The sequence below is a fragment of the Aotus nancymaae genome, unplaced genomic scaffold, assembly GCF_030222135.1.
Source record: "Aotus nancymaae isolate 86718 unplaced genomic scaffold, 86718_ANA_hifiasm-v0.15.2.pri h1tg000020l, whole genome shotgun sequence".
NCBI classification, from domain to species: domain Eukaryota; kingdom Metazoa; phylum Chordata; class Mammalia; order Primates; family Aotidae; genus Aotus; species Aotus nancymaae.
The window spans coordinates 69,903,940-69,921,127 of NW_026988432.1; the positions used below are offsets into that span (position 1 = coordinate 69,903,940).

Genomic DNA, 17,188 nt, shown 5'->3' on the forward strand with positions numbered 1-17,188 from the left:
AAAAGCCGGGCGTGGTGGCACATGCCTGTAATCCCAGTTATTGTGGAGGTTGAGGCAGGAAAATTGCTTGAACCCAGAAGGCAGAAGTTGCGGTGAGCGGAGATTGCATAATTGGACTCCAGCATGGGCAACAAGAGCGAAACTCTGTTTAAAAAGAGAGATGGAGAGATAGAGATGAGAAAGGAGAGAGCGAGAGAGAGCGAGCGAGAGAGAGCGAGCGAGAGAGAGCGAGAGCGCGCGCGGGCTAAGGTGAAGATACAAAGTTGCACTTCTATGCAAACAAAGAATGGGGCAGTCAGTCTGATTGGTTGGGGGTATGCAAAGGGAGTAGCCTCTGGTCCTTTTGTTACTTAGGTATGGAAAGTTAGCGTTTTCATTTCAATTTGGTTCTAGAAAGTCCCCACGGCCTTAGGTTCCCCGCCTCCAGACCCTATTCTCCTGCCTCAGTTAGACCGGTGAGTCCTATAAAGGATGGCCATCGCTGGACGCCAGCCACATCCTTGGGGTCTCATGAATCCCTGCTCTTGTACTTCAAGAGGCAAGGCTAGGCTGCCCTGGATTAGGATCAGCCCCTTGGAAGTGCTATGTTCTGTTTTGGTTTTGCTCATTTGGTTGCTTGGTGGGAGTTGGCGGGGCAGGGGCAGAAAGCGGTGCCCCTGGAGAGCTGCGGGCACAAATACTGAGGTGCAGGCGGCTGTGAATCCATGCACTGAGCTGCCTGCCGCCACCTTCACTGGTGTGGGTGCCTGTGCGTCTTGCTTTGTGGTCAGCCTGACTGCTTCAGCACACAGGTGTCCAATCTTCAAGGCAGAAAGAAGACGGGGTCACCTCTCGACCCCTGGACTCTATGTGTGTGCAATTTTCAGAGTGTTGTTTCAGGTGCTGATTGAGGGGGCAAGGAGAGGCATTCAGCACACACCAGCTGCAGCACCAGACAGGAAGTCACCAAAGAGGGAGTCCAGGTCAAAAGGCACTTGGGGACACAAGAGAAGCAACCACAAAGACCTTGTCTGAATTCTGACTCGAGCAAACCACCTGGCAAAAGATATTTTGAGACAAGAGAAATTGAAAGATTGACAAGGGGTTAGATATGAAGGGTGTACTGTTAATTTTGTTGGGTGTGATAATGATAATTTTTAAAAATATTTCTGGGCTGAGCAGGTGGTCCATGCCTGTAATCCCAGCACTTTGGGAGGCTGAGACAGGAGAATTGTGTGAGCCCAGGAGTTTGAGACCAGCCTGGGCAACATAGCAAGACCTCAACTCTACAGAAAAATTTAAAACTTAGCTACTCGGGTTCTGAGGCTGCAGCAAGCCATGGTGGCCATTGCGCTCCAGCCTGGGTCCCAGTGAGACCCCACCTCTACTAAATTAATTAATTAATTAATTAATTAAATGTCCTTATGTTGGTGAAATACATAGAATCATTTACAAATAAAATGATGTGCTGTCTTCTGGGATTTCCTTTAAATGCTCTAGCAAAGCAATAGACAAAAGCTGGGAGGCGGATAATATCTGAAGCAAAACTGAACAACATTGGTAATTATTTTTTTAATTTTATTTGACATCCTGCAAATCTTTATTCTTTATAGGAACAGTCAGTGCCCATCACTTCCTATCGACAGCCAAATGAAGAGCTGCTCTCTCTAGAGGGGTGTCAGTAGTCCTGTGTGGTCCAGTGAGATCCAGAAGTTTCCAGGAGACCTTCAATCCTGAGTCCCTTTCAGTCATCATCGCCTGACTCTGATTCTTCTGCTGAGTTGGACATGCTCTCTGGCAGGTCTTCTTCCAGCTGCTGGACCCTTCCCGACTGTGCATCCACATGTATTTGATGGTCATCTTAAATTCAGCCATCTCATACCCAAAAAGACTCAGAATGTGAGCCTGCTCTGGGGCCAGCACATCGCCCTCCTTGCACACCTCATAGTCAGACAGCAGGGTAACCACACTTCTCTCAAAGGTGGTGGGCAGGCCCAGCTGTCCTCAGCTGGCTTCGTGGAGTGGGGAACTGCTCCAGAGGTCCTGGGTCCGGGCTCACGGTGAAAGCTGCTTTGTTACCAGCTCGGCCGTAGACCATTTCCGTGTATTCCACGAACCACTCATTCACCACCTCCCTCCTGCAGTTGGAGAACAGGAGATCCGCTTCACCCCTCAACCTTTTGCTGACCTGGTGCAGGTTGCCTTTGCACTCACCCGATGGGCTCTGACCTAAGGCCACCATCATCACCTTGTTTTTGCCAAAGAACGTCCAGCTGTGCTTCCAGGTATTCCGTATGACCTTCAGCTTGCTGTTCCTCATGTTGTCCACAGAGAAATGAAAAGGTACTTGTAGGTGGCCACACATTTCCGGAGCTCTTCTATCAGGTTTTGTTTCAATCCCAAGCCTTTCTTGCAAATTTTGGTTAGGGACTTTCCTGTCATGCTTGGATTTGGGCGTTGTGCTGAAGCCACGTATGATGGAACATGGTGCAGCCCCAACATTGGTAATTATTGATGGCAGGGGTTGGATATATAGAGCTTTATATTCTTTCTCCTATACTTTTGTGTATGCTTACTCTTATTTTATTTTATTTGACAGGGTTGTCTTGCTCTGTCACCCAGGCCGGAGTCCAATGGCTCAATCTCTGCTCACTGCAACCTCTGCCTCCCAAGTTCAAGTGATCCTCCCACCTCCCTCTCTTAAGTAGCTGGGATCACAGGTGCATGCCACCACACCTGGCTAATTTTTTTTTTTTTTTTTTTTTTGTAGAGACAGGGTTTTGTCACATTGCCCAGGCTGGTCAAGTACTCCTGAGCTCCCAAAGTGCTGGAGGTCCTGTGTCACAGAATGAAACAGTGAGGGCAGGGTTTTTTTCTGCTCACCAATGGATATCCAGTTCCTCGGACAGTATTTATTTATTTATGTTTGTCTGTTTTTCTTTTTTTCCTACTAAACAACCAAACAGGCAAAACCTAGCAAAGTGTTTAATGGTGGAAAGTGCCTGGCTGGTCTCCACCAGGAAATGAAGGAGTGGCTCAGGTTCTAGGCTTCTATCAGATGCGCCGGCTGCCTAGGCTCCCAGGACCTCTCTATTCTTACACCGAGTAGCCACCATGCCCCTGACATTTCCCTGACACATGGGCTGCCTCCAGGGCCATCACCGAGGTTGGTGCAGACTTGCAGGCCCATGTGAACCCAGTGGGCCCCTTAGAGGTTTGGGAAGGGGAGATCACCATTGTTGGCTCTACAGTGACTGTCCTGACTTGGCCCTCACTGGGCGTTACCACTTCAATTTCACAACACACTTGGCCAGATGGCCCCTGGTTCTAAGAGAGGCCCCACTCATCCCAGGCACACTTATTTAGTATTAGAGACATCCATCTTTTCTGGATGGAGGAAATTGAAGCCTTGAGCCCATGTAATGTCCTCAGTAGACCAGTTCAACACCAAGATGTACTAGAAACCTTTTGGAGGCCTTCACCAACTTGGTCACCCTGCTCAGGCCATCTCTACAGCAGCCACCTCCTTCTGGAAGGAGGAAGGATGCAAGACCCACACCTGCTTTCCACCCTGACTCTTCTTGTCAAAGTCCCCTTTCTTTTTCACTGAGCCACAAGACACAGAGCAGTGGATAGCATCAAAGCAGATTATACGAGTCTGGGTACCAGGAACTGAATAGAACTAGGAAGCTCAACTTCTACCAGACAAGCACAGTAGGAGCTCCCTTTTCAGAGTCCCTCCTGTGTAAACACACAGGGAGTACAGGCATGGCTTCCAAGGGCTTCACTGCAGTGCAGCGTGTACAGACAACACAACGGCAGTGGCCTCAGTGCTGCTTGGGGAGGACAGATGACACGCATCATGGTTCATGCAACTCAACGCTGCACACGTGAAATAGAATGAGTAGGTCTGTGTTTTGATATAAAAATGTAAGCCATATTATTGAGTGAAAAAGCCAAATTGCTGACCAGTATGTGAAGCACATTTCCTCTTAGTAGAAATGGAGGCCAGGCATGGTGGCTCATGCCTGTAATCCTAGCACATCGGGAGGCTGAGGCAGGTGGATTGTTTGAGGCCAGGAGTTTCAGAACAACCTGGGCAACAGGTTGGCAAGCTGGGCAAAACCCCATATCTACAAAAAATACACAATTTAGCCAGGCCTAGTGGTGCATGCCTGTAGTCCCAGCTACTTGGGAGGCTGGGGTAGGAGGATTGATTGAGTCCAGGAGGTGGAGGCTGCAATAACCTGGATCAAACCCCTGAACTCCAATCTGGGTGAGAACAAGACACTGCCTCAAAAAAAAAAAAAAAAAAAAATCTAGCAGGGGACAGAGAAGTGTATACAGATAAACAAATATATATTGTGTTTGCACCCCATATTAGTTTTCTATTGTTGCATAACAGACAGCTACCAAAACACCAGGGGTTCAGTCTAGGTCCTGCCGCTCACAGCACAGAAAGCCAATCATCAAGGCAACCAGTATTGTCAAGGAAGAAGGCTTTAATCGGGTGCTATAGCCGAGGAGATGGGAGCTCGGTCTCAAGTCCATCTCTCTGACTATCTAAAATTAGGGATTTATATAGCAGGGGAAAAAAATGTAACTACATGCAGAAAAACAGTAATTAGGGAGAAACGAGGGAGAAGAGTTGGTCAACAGGCAGCAAGTGGTAGTCAGGCAATCATGAGGGGTGAGGGAGTAAGGGGTGAGGTCAGGTAATCATGAGGACTCTCGTTATCCAGAGGCTGTGAACTTGTAAGTTTCAGCTCCTTGATACTACCTGGGAGTACTGATGATCAGTTTCCTGAGAAAGGAACTCAGATAAGACAAATGAAGCTTTCTCAAGTTTTAAGGCTGAGAGGCTCAATTTCTATGTATATTCAAAAGAGATGATAAACATCAGTTTTATGGGAAAATTGGTCAGATTTCAAAATGACCACAAACTTAGTGGCTGAAAACAATGCCTGCCTTTTGCTCACAGTTCTGTAGGTCAGGTGCCAGCACTGCCCGGTGGATTTTCTGTTCATGGTCTTAGGAAAGCTAAAGTCAAGGTGCTAGTCAGTTACATTCTCATGTGCAGCTTGAAATCCTCTTCCAAACTCATTAAGTAGTTGGCAGCAATCAATTCCTTTTTGGCCACCAGCCAAGAGTCCCTGCCTCCTCCTAGAGGTTTCTCAGTTTCTTCAGCAAATCACAACATAGATGTGTCCTGTCTCGGTCAGTATCTATGAGGTATTGGTCCTGACACCTATGCAGATAGCAAAATCAGTAGGTTCTCCCGACCTGAAGTCTGTCATGCAGAACCTGTGGGTAGGAAGAGGCGGCATCCATTCTCCAGATCTGTGGGTTCTGCCTTCCACAAATACTGGAATTGGTAAGCAGTCAGTTTAATCCATGCATTTGGAACTATGGATATGAAGAGCTGACCGGGCTTGCTATCTTCACAGCAGCAGAGTGCATCAAACTCCAGGCTTCAAAGGGCTCATGTGAATAGATCAGACCCACCCTTGATGATCAGTCTTTTGCTGTAAAGTGTAACATGATCAAAGGAGTGACATCTGATTCTACATACATGTCTATCTTCAAAATCTGAAAGGACCCCAAATAGCCAAAACAATCTTATAGGGAAAAAAAAAGCTGGAGGCCTTACACATTCTGATTTCAAAACATATTGCAAAGCTATAGTGATCAAAACAGTATGATACTGGCATAAAGACAGAATAGATTCCAGAAATAAACCCTCACATATATTGTCAAATAATCTTTGACAAGGCTACACAGCAGGGAAAAGATAATCTCCTCAGCAAATGTTGTTGGGAAAACAGGATATTCACATGCAAAAGAATGAATTTCAGCTCTTACCTTATGCCACATACAGAAATTACCTCAAAATGGACTAAATCCTAAATGTAAGATGCCAAACTGTAAAACTCTGAAAGGAAAAGGAAAAAAGTTTCATGGCACTGGTATTAGCAATGATTTCTTGACTATGACACTAAAAGCACAGACAACCAAAGTAGAAAATAGACAAATGGAATTATGTCAAACATAAAAACTGTGTGACAAAGGAAACAATCAACAGAGTGAAAAGGCAACCCACAGAATGAAAGAAAATACTTGCAAATCGCTTATCTGATAACACATTAATATTCAGAATGTATAAAGAACCCCAACTCAACAAAAACACAAAACTAATAGGCTGATTATAAACTAAAGGACTTTAATAGTCATTTCTACAAAGAAGATACACAAATTGCTCACAAACATATGAAAAGATGTTCAACAGCATCATTAATCACCAGGGAAATGCAAATCAAAACCACAATGGGATATCACCTCACACCCATTCGGATGATCACTATACGAAATTTAAAATAAACAAACATACTAAAAAAAAAACAAAAAAAGTTTTGCTGAGGATATGGAGACATTGAAAACCTTCTGCATTGCTGCTGGGAATAAAAACAGTGAATGTTTTTAAACATTTAAAAAGAAAAATGCCATAGGATTCCATTTATATGAGGTATTGAAAGTAGTCAAACTTTTAAAAACAAGGTAAAGTAATGGTTGCCAGGGACTGGGAAAAGGGGGAGAGGAGAGTTTTTCTTCGATGGGTCTAGTGTTTCAGTTTTACAAGATGAAAATTTCTAGAACTCTGATGCACACAAAGTACTTACAGTGAACACTACTGAACTGTGAGCCTAGAAATGGTTAAGGTGGCAAAATTTATGTTACACGTTTTTGTCCACAATTTTAAAAAAAGAAGTTCTATGATGACGTAGACCATTACCATATCTCCAGAGTCTAACACAGGTCTGGCACATAATAGATGTGAACTAAATACTTGCTAAATGAAGGAATTCATAACTATAAAGCCTATGGTGTTCATTATTGTGGAATATTCTCTTTCTAAAATAGTAATAACCATCCTATTTTGAAGATTAATGATACAGTTTGGCTATTTGACCCTGCCCAAATCTCATATTGAATTTTATTTACAAGTTTCAGAAAGAAACAGTATTGGTTTCTTGGCATTATCCAAAGATAAATGATGAATTGTGGTTTTGCACATTTGTTTTAGGATTATTATGATGTCATGAATATAGACATATTAAATATGTTTCAATCCTTTGTGGATATTCTTTTTAAAGCAGTTATTCTTTTTAGTGTCCAATGGTCACATTTTGGCCTGAGGAATCCCTTTGAGCAGGTGTCTGCCCTTCCTGAGATGCACAGTCATTGCTGCTGTTCCCCTTGCTTTCTGGGATGCAGGCTTGCTCAGGTCTGGAGGCAGCATATATGGAGGCAGCTCTGTTTCCTTTTCATGTAGAGGCTCCTTGCTTCTGGGTTAACATGGGTTTTACTATTTTTCAAATGTCAGAGCCAGGAAATCATTTCTTAAAGAAAGTACATCATGAGGTTATTCTAATATTCCCAATCCAAATTTAGTCTTAAACGGTTCATGCTCAATTTTTAAATTTTTATATTCCTCACTCTCTTATGCTGGAAATCTTGGCTCCTAATGACAGTATAAATATTTTTCTTTATCCTAATATTCATGATAACATTGAAATTATACCAATAATATTATTATTGGTAATATCATGAATAATATTGGTATAAAATTGGGTGCAGTGGCTCACACCTATAATCCCAGCATTTTGGGAGACTGAGGCAGGCAGATCGCTTGAGCCCAGGAGTTCAAGACCAGCCTGGGCAACATGGGTGAGACCACATCTCTACAAAAAATAAAAAAATTAACTAGGCATGGTGGCGCACACCTGTGGTCCCAACTACTTGGGAGGCTGAGGTGGGAGAATCGCCTGAGGTCAAGGCTGCAGTGAGCCGTGACTGAGGCACTGCACTCCAGCCTGGGTAACAGAGTGAGACCCTGTCTCTAGTAATGATAATAATATTGGTATATAAACATTCACAATATGATTACTAAAAGGAGTTAAAGATATGTTTGCAAAGCTTTTTATCCATACCCATTTTAATAATGTACTTAGACATCTCTATAGGGTATACGATGACTCTAAATTCATTGGAAATAATTTCTTTCCATGTGATATTAAGCCATAACTCAATGGAGTTAGTTTCATTTGTTTTGTTTTTATTTTTGTGGATTGCTTTAAAATTTTTCATTTAGTATTGATTTATAATTATTATGTAAAATGTTTACATGGTTCTAACATCAAATCTAAAACAAAGGAATCTAAATCAAAAACAAAGGAAGGTACATTCCAATTAGTCTAAATTCCATACGCTGTTTCCAGTACCCTGTTCCTTCCCTTACCCTATAAATAACAATTTATATATGTAGGATGGTTATTACTATTTTAGAAAGAGAATATTCCACAATAATGAACACCATAGGCTTTATAGTTATGAATTCCTTCATTTAGCAAGTATTTAGTTCACATCTATTATGTGCCAGACCTGTGTTAGACTCTGGAGATATGGTAATGGTCTACGTCATCATAGAACTTCTTTTTTTAAAATTGTGGACAAAAACGTGTAACATAAATTTTGCCACCTTAACCATTTCTAGGCTCACAGTTCAGTAGTGTTCACCGTAAGTACCTTGTGTGCATCAGAGTTCTAGAAATTTTCATCTTGTAAAACTGAAACGCTAGACCCAATGAAGAAAAACTCTCCTTTCCCCCTTTTCCCAGTCCCTGGAAACCATTACTTTACTTGGTTTTTAAAAAGTTTAGCTACTTTCGGCCAGGTGTGGTGGCTCACGTCTGTAATCTCAGCACTTTGGGAGGCCGAGGTGGGCGGATCACGAGGTCAGAAGTTCAAGACCAGACTGGCCACCATGGTGAAACCCCGTCTCTACCAAAAAATATAAAAATTAGCTGGGCACTGTGGCTCGTGCCTGTAATCCCAGCTACTTGGGAGGCTGAGGTAGGAGAATTGCTTGAGCCGGGACTAGGGAGGTGGAGGTTGCAATGAGTCGAGATGGCGCCACTGCACTCCAGCCTGGGCTACAGAGTGAGACTCCATCTCAAAAACAAAACAAAAAAGTTTGACTACTTTCGATACCTCATATAAATGGAATCCTATAGCATTTTTGTGTGTGTGTGACTGGCTTATTTCACTTAGTGTACCATCCTCAATGTTCGTCCATGACCGAATTTTCTTCTTTGTGAAGGTAGAATAATCTTCTGTTATTATGTATGTATGCACCACATTTTGTTCATCCCTCCATCCAACCATCCATTGGTGGATGTTTAGGCTGCTTCTACCTCTTGACTTTTGTGAATAGTGCTACTATGAACGTGAGTGTGCAGTTAGCTCTTCAAGATCTATGTTCAGTTCTTTAGGATATACACCCAGAATTGAGATTGCTGGATTGTATATTAATCCCATTTTTAATTGTTTGTGGAATCTCCATACTGTTTTCCATAGCAACTACACTGCTATGGTTTGGATATGGTTTGTTTGTTCCCATCAAATATCGTGTTGAAATTTAATCCTCAATGTGGTAGTGTTGAGAGGCGGGGCTAGTGAAAAGTGTTTGGGTGATGCTGGCAGATCCGTCATGAATGGCTTGGTGTCATTTGCCCTGCTGCTTCCTCTCTCACCATGTGATCTCTGCACATGCTGACTGTTCTTCAACTTTCGCAGTTGAAGTAGATGCATCCTGAGGCCCTCAGCAGATGCAGGTGCCCAACCTTGCACTTTCCAGCCATCCAGAATTGTGAATCAACTAAAACTTTTCTCTTTATAAATTACCCAACCTCAGGTATTCCTGAGTCCACACAAAATGGCCTAAGACATTCACTGTTTTTATTTCCAGCAGCAATGCAGGTTTCCAATTTCTCCATATCTTCAGGAAAACTTGCTTTTTTTTTTTTTTTAAGTTTATTTTAAATTTTGTATAGTGATCATCCGAATGGGTGTGAGGTGATATCCCATTGCAGTTTTGATTTGTATTTCCCTGGTGATTAATGGTGCTATTGAAGATCTTTTCATATGTTTGTGGGCAATTCATATATCTTCTTTGGAGAAATGTCTATTAAAGTCCTTTACCTAGTTTATAATCAGCCTGTTTTTTTTAGTTGTTGTTGTTGAGTTGTAGGAGTTCTTTATAAATTCTGAATATTAATGTGTTACCAGATAAGCGATTTGCAAGTATTTTCTTTCATTCTGTGGGTTGCCTTTTCACTCTGTTGATTGTTTCCTTTGTCACACAGTTTTTATGTTTGACATAATTCCATTCGTCTATTTTCTACTTTGGTTGTCTGTGCTTTTAGTGTCATAGTCAAGAAATCATTGCTAATACCAGTGCCATGAAACTTTTTTCCTTTTCCTTTCAGAGTTTTACAGTTTGGCATCTTACATTTAGGATTTAGTCCATTTTGAGGTAATTTCTGTATGTGGCATAAGGTAAGAGCTGAAATTCATTCTTTTGCATGTGAATATCCTGTTTTCCCAACAACATTTGCTGAGGAGATTATCTTTTCCCTGCTGTGTAGCCTTGTCAAAGATTATTTGACAATATATGTGAGGGTTTATTTCTGGAATCTATTCTGTCTTTATGCCAGTATCATACTGTTTTGATCACTATAGCTTTGCAATATATTTTGAAATCAGAATGTGTAAGGCCTCCAGCTTTTTTTTCCCTATAAGATTGTTTTGGCTATTTGGGGTTCTTTCAGATTTTGTGGATTTTTAAAAATATTTCTTCAAAAATGCCATTGGGATTTTGATAGGGATTGCATGGAATCTGTAGATTGCTTTAGTGTATTAGGCCATTCTCACGTTGCTATAAAGAAAAATCTGAGACTGGGTAATGTATAAAGAAAAGAAGCTTAACTGGCTCACAGTTCTGCAGGCTACACAGGAAGCATAATGGCTTCTGCTTCTGGGGAGGCCTTAGAAAGCTTACAACCATGGTGGAAGGGAATGGGGAAGCAAGGCATCTAAGATGGTAGGAGCAGAAGCAAGGCAATGGAGGTGCTACACACTTTTAAACAACCAGATCTCATGAGAATTAACTCACTATTGTGAAGACAGTACCAAGAGAAATGGTGCTGAGAGACAGACCCCATGATCCAGTCACCTCCCACAAGGCCACACCTCCAACATTGGGCATGACAATTCGACATGAGATTTGGGCAAAGACACAAATCCAAACCTTATCAGGTAGTATGAACATTTCAACAACGTAAATCTTCCTATCCATGAACATGGATGTCTTTACATTCATTTGTTTCTTCTTTAATTTACTTCTGCAACATTTTGTGGTTTTCAGTGTAGCTTTCATTTCCTTGGTAAAATTTATTCCTAAATACTTTATTCCTTTTGATGCTATTATAAATAGGATTATTTTTTAAATTTCTTTTTCTGATAATTCATTAATGTGCAGAAACACAACTGACTTTTGCATGTTATTTTATGTTCTGAAAATTTTCTGAATGCATTGAGTCATTATAACAAGTTTTTTTTTTGTCTGAAATCTTTAGGATTTTCTTCATATAAGATCATATCATCTATGAATAGAAATTACTTCTTCCTTTCCAATGTGGATGTCTTTTTTTTTTTTTCTTGCTTACTTGCTCTGGCTAGGACATTCAGTACTATGTTGAATGAGTTGGTAAGAGTAGGCATCTCTTATGAAGGACTTCTTCAAGGAGAACTACATACCACTGCTCAAGGAAATAAGAGAGGACACAAACAAATGGAAAAACATTCCATGCTCATGGTTAGGAAGACTCAATATTATGAAAATGGCCATACTGCCCAACGTAATCTATAGATTCAATGTTATCCCCATCAAGCTACCATTGACTTTCTTCACAGAATTGGAAAAAAACACCTTAAATTTCATATGGAACCAAAAAAGAGCCCACATAGCCAAGACAATTCTAAGCAAAAAAAAAAAACAAACAAAAAACCCAAAGCTGGAGGCATCTCACTACCTGACTTCAAGCAATACTACAAGCTACAGTAATCAAAACAGCATAGTACTGGTACCAAAACAGATGTATAGACCAATTTCAATTGCTCACAGAACAGAGGCCTCAGAAATAATGGCACACACCTACAACCATCTGATCTTTGACAAACCTGATAAAAACAAGCAATGCAGAAAGGATTCCCTATTTAATAAATGGTATTGGGAAAACTGGCTAACCATGTGCAGGAAACTGAAACAGGACCTCTTCCTTACACCTTATACAAAAATTAACTCAAGGTGGATTAAAGATTTACACATAAGACCTAAAACCATAAAAACCCTGAAAGAAAACCTAGGCAATACCATCCAGGACAGAGGCATGAAGTCAAAGACTTCATGACTAAAACACCAAAAGCAATGGCAACAAAAGCCAAAATAGGCAAATGGAATCTAATGAAACAAAAGAGCTTCTGCACAGCAAAAGAAACTATCGTCAGAGTGAACAGGCAACCTACAGAATGGGATACAATTTTTGCAATCTACCCATCTGACAAAGGGCTAATATCCAGAATCTAAAAAGAACTTAAACAAATTCACAGGAAAAAAAAAAACCATGAAAATGTGGGTGAAGGATATAAACAGACACTTCTCAAAAGGAGACGTTTATGCAGCCAACAAACATACGGAAAAAAGCTCATCATCACTGGTCATTAGAGAAATGCAAATCAAAACCACAATGAGATACCATCTTACACCAGTTAGAATGAACAGCGATCATTAAAAAGTCAGGAGACAACAGATGCTGGAGATGATATGGAGAAATAGGAAAGCTTTTACACTGTTGGTGAGAGTGTAAATTAATTCAACCATTGTGGAAGACAGTGTGAGGATTCCTCAAGGATCTAGAACTAGAAATGCCATTTGACCCAACAACCCCATTACTGGGCATATACCCAAAGAACTATAAATCATTCTATTATAAAGACACATGCACACATGTTTATTGCAGCACTGTTCACAGTAGCAAAGACTTGGAACCAACCTAAATGCCCATCAATGATAGACTGGATAAAGAAAATGTGGCACATATACCATGGAATACTATGCATAAATACTACACCATAAAAAAGGATGCTTTCATGTTCTTTGTAGGAACATGGATGAAGCTGGAAACCATCATTCTCAGCAAACTAACACAAGAACAGAAAACCAAACACCGCATGTGCTCACTCATAAGTGGGAGTTGAACAATGAAAACACATGGGTACAGCGAGGGAAACATCATACACCAGGGCCTGTCGGGGTTGGGGGCTAGGGGAGGGATAGCATTAGGAGAAATACCTAATGTAGATGTTGGGGTGATGGATGCAGCCAACCACCATGGCACCTGTATACCTATGTAACAAACCTGCATGTTCTGCACATGTACCCCAAAACTTAAAGTATAATAAAACAAACAAACAGAAAAAGAGTAGGCATCCTTGACTTGTTTCTGATCTTAGAGGAAAGCTTTCAGTTTTTCACCATTGAATAGGGTGTTCACTGTGGGCTTTTCATATACATCCATTATTATTTTGAGGTAATTTCTTTCCATTTCTAGTTTGTTGAGTGTTTTTTTTTTATTATGAAAAGATGTTGAATTTTATAAAATGCCTTTTTCTGTATCAATTGAAATGGTCGTGTGGTTTTTGTCCTTCATTTTGTTGATCTGGTGTACTGCATTGATTTTCTTTTCTTTTTAAAAATGGAATGGAAAGAGAAAAGTACATAGCTCCAAGCTCAAGGTCTAGGTTGAGGACAATCACTATGAGTCCTATTAAAGGACAACCAGTTCTAAGAACACTGTCAGGCAAGCTACCATGTAGCTCTCCTTCACTCCAGGCTTAGCTCTTCCAGACTTCCCAGTACTGATGAAGGGCCATGATTTTTTTAGCTTTGCCCAGTGCTGTCATTCATAATAGATGAATGAAAGTCCCAGAAACCTGTCCTGTTTGGGAAGGTTTTCTTTTGTTCCAGGCTTTGGTATATTAATTTGGCAGTTAATATGCTTGGCAAATTTCAGAGTCTCTCTACCTCTGTAGACCAGTGCCAAATAATTGTTTCCTGGATTCGCCGTTAGCAGCTCTTCATCTTCACCTTTGGCAATGTAAGAAAAACCACCATATTCTGGCTTCCAGCCTCCACAGCCACAGTAGAGAATTAAGTCTAGGGCAAATTCAGCCTTGCTATGGTCATGAATTAAATTGTAGTGACTGGTCTTCCAATGCCTCAGCTGCCCCTGGCATGTGGGAACAGTTGATTCTTTTTTTGTTTGCTTTTCCTCTGGCTCTGGGTCTGTTTGGTAATCGCTCTGCTAGCTGTTGTTGCTAATGGTTGCCTGATTATTCTCTGCCTCAGGAGGGCTATGGCTAGTCCCTTCTTCAGTGCTATTAGCAGCAGAAGCTGCTGCTTCCTTTTTTTTATTTTTTTGTCATCCATCTCATTTCTTCTGAAGGGGCCAAGAAGTGAAGCTTCAGGCCTGGCCTGTGAAGTTGGAGAGCAGCAAGAATAGTGCCTCAGAGCAAAATAACTTCATGCACTCCTTCAATATATCTGGAAGCTTGCTCTCCTCAGCTTTCTCATAAAACCTTTTGTTAGGGAGACCTCAGCTGCCCCATTCCACATCTCTGTTTTCCAAGGCCTCACGGACCTTTGAAAATTTCTCAGGCTTAAGAAACTCCTTCAAGAGAATTTCAGAACTTTCTTCAAACTCTCCTTGAATTTGAACTTGGTAATTCATGTCCAGATAAGTAGCGTTGATCCAATCAAACACAATTTCATAATCTTGTGGGATGTGAGGGATTTGAGGTATGAGAGGTTCAAAGGAGTTGGGAGGCCTAGTCAATGAAGGATCATGAAACCAGCAGCTTATAGACAAATGTGACTTTTCTTCAGACAGGACTTCAGACACCTGGTGAAATGACATTGGAAATGCTTCAAAGAAAACCAGTTTGTTCCATGAAGGGTTAGAAGATTTGACAATCTGCTTCAGTTGAAAGTGTAAGGCCAGTTGCCTCGCCGGGAGCTCGGACGCATCCCCCGCCCTACCCCACCCCAGGCAAGCTCGGATGAGCTCGGGCAAGCTCAGACATGCTCAGGCATGTTCCCTTCTCCCATGCCCGCACAGCCTGACCTTCCCTTAAAAAGCCCAGTATGCAAACAAGGTGCTGCAACCCTAGCCTCTTTCTAGCCAATAGCAGCCAAGTCTTTCTGGCCAGTAGCAGCCGAGCCTTTCTAGCCAATGGCAGCCGAATAATTCTAACCAACGGCAAGCCAAGTCCTAGCTGAAGGCTTATAATTCTACCCAGTGACAGTCTTGCTCTCCCACAACCAATCGAGCTATTTCACTCCCTATAAAACCCCGTGTCTAAGAGGAGTCCGTGCGACTTCTCTGGCCCCTCCTGTCAGGCCACAGAACCTCGTCCGGGAGCCTGAATAAATTCCTTCGCATTGGATCTTCTTGTGCTGGCCTCAGTTTCTTCCGTTTTAAGCTTGGCGAGAACAAACCTTACAGAAAGTGTTCATCAATGTGGTACAGGTCCAGGGTACCTCCCAGGCTCCTGTCCCAGGAAGGAAACAGGTGCAGGATGAAGGTGATCCAGCGCCCTTCCACCTTATCATCATGGCACAGCAGGGCATCAGTGAATTCATATTTAGTATAGGACATGTTAATGGTTGATTCCAGATCAATTTTAGAAATATCAGAAAGCCAGGACTGAAAATCTTCAGACAGAATTATCCTTCAAGCAGAGATGTGAGGCTCTCTTCTCTTCTTCAAATCATCACAGTGCTGGAATTTATATGAACAATTATACTTCTCATGGAAGTCCAAGTTCATAAGTTCCTTCTGAAACCCTTCCAAGAAGTCTGGGCTTTGGATGAAGTTTGGGATCATCCAGTAAAGAAAGGGATCCACGTCCATGACAATGGCTTCATGACTGGATGGTGTCCTATGGCTCCACACTTCATCTACCTGCTTTTTCAAGGTTTCCTCCATGACAGCATCTGAAAACTCTACCATCACCTTCTTCTTTCCCTTTTTTTCCCACCTGGGCTGGGTCAGGCTCTGCTGGCCATTTCCCATTCATCTCCTCCCAAGGTACCCATTGATTGATTTTCATGTGTTGAGCCATCCTTACATTTCAGAAATAAATTTCACTTGCTCATGGTGTATAATTCTTTAAAAAATAATAATATATATATATAATCACACTTTAAAAAATAATAATTATATATATATATAATCGCACTTGAGGTTCTGGGGTACATGTGCAAATCATACAGGATTGTTGCATAGGTACATACATGGTAATGCAGTTTGCTGCCTCCATCCTTCTATTACCTATATCTGTCATTTCTCCCCGTTATCCCTCCCCAACTTCCCTACCCCCCACTGTCCCTCCCCTATTCCCCCACAACAGACTCCAGTGTGTGATGCTTCCCTCCCTGTGTCCATGAGTTCTGATTGTTCAACACCCGCCTATGAGTGAGAACATGTGGTGTTTGTTTTTCTTTTCTTGTGTCAGTTTGCTGAGAATGACGGTTTCCAGATTCATCCATGTCCCTAAAAAGGACATGAACTCATTCTTTTTTATGGCTGCACAGTATTCCATGATGTATATGTGCCACATTTTCCCTGTCCAGTCTATCATTGATGGGCATTTGGGTTGGTTCCAGGTCTTTGCTGTTGTAAACAGTGCTGCAATGAACATATATGTGCATGTGTCTTTATAATAGAACAATTTATAATCCTTTGGATATATACCCAGTAATGGGATTGCTGGATCAAATGGAATTTCTATTTCTAGGTCCTTGAGGAATCACCACACTGTCTTCCACAATGGTTGAACTAATTTACACTCCCACCAACAGTGTAAAAGTGTTCCTATTTCTCCACATCCTCTCCAGCATCTGTTGTCTCCAGATTTTTTAATGATTGCCATTCTAACTGGCATGAGATGGTATCTTAATGTGGTTTTGATTTGCATTTCTCTAATGACCAGTGATGATGAGTATTTTTTCATATGTTTGTTGGCCTCATGTATGTCTTCTTTTGAAAAGTATCTGTTCATGTCCTTTGCCCACTTTTGAATGGGTTTTTTTTTTTCTTGTAAATCTGTTTTAGTTCTTTGTAGATTCTGGATATTAGCCCTTTGTCAGATGGGTAGATTGCAAAAATTTTTTCCCATTCTGTTGGTTTCCGGTTTACTCTAACAATTGTTTCTTTTGCTGTGCAGAAGCTCTGGAGTTTAATTAGATCCC

At 41.5% G+C, this 17,188-nt stretch overlaps 2 pseudogenes; both read right to left on the bottom strand.

Annotated features, from left to right (window-relative positions):
- Window positions 1-1,723: 1,723 nt before the first annotated feature.
- On the bottom strand, window positions 1,724-9,812 carry LOC105730963 (mRNA turnover protein 4 homolog; annotated as a pseudogene).
- Window positions 9,813-13,835: 4,023 nt separating this feature from the next.
- LOC105730964 (prolyl 3-hydroxylase OGFOD1-like) lies at window positions 13,836-16,014 on the bottom strand (annotated as a pseudogene).
- Window positions 16,015-17,188: the final 1,174 nt, after the last annotated feature.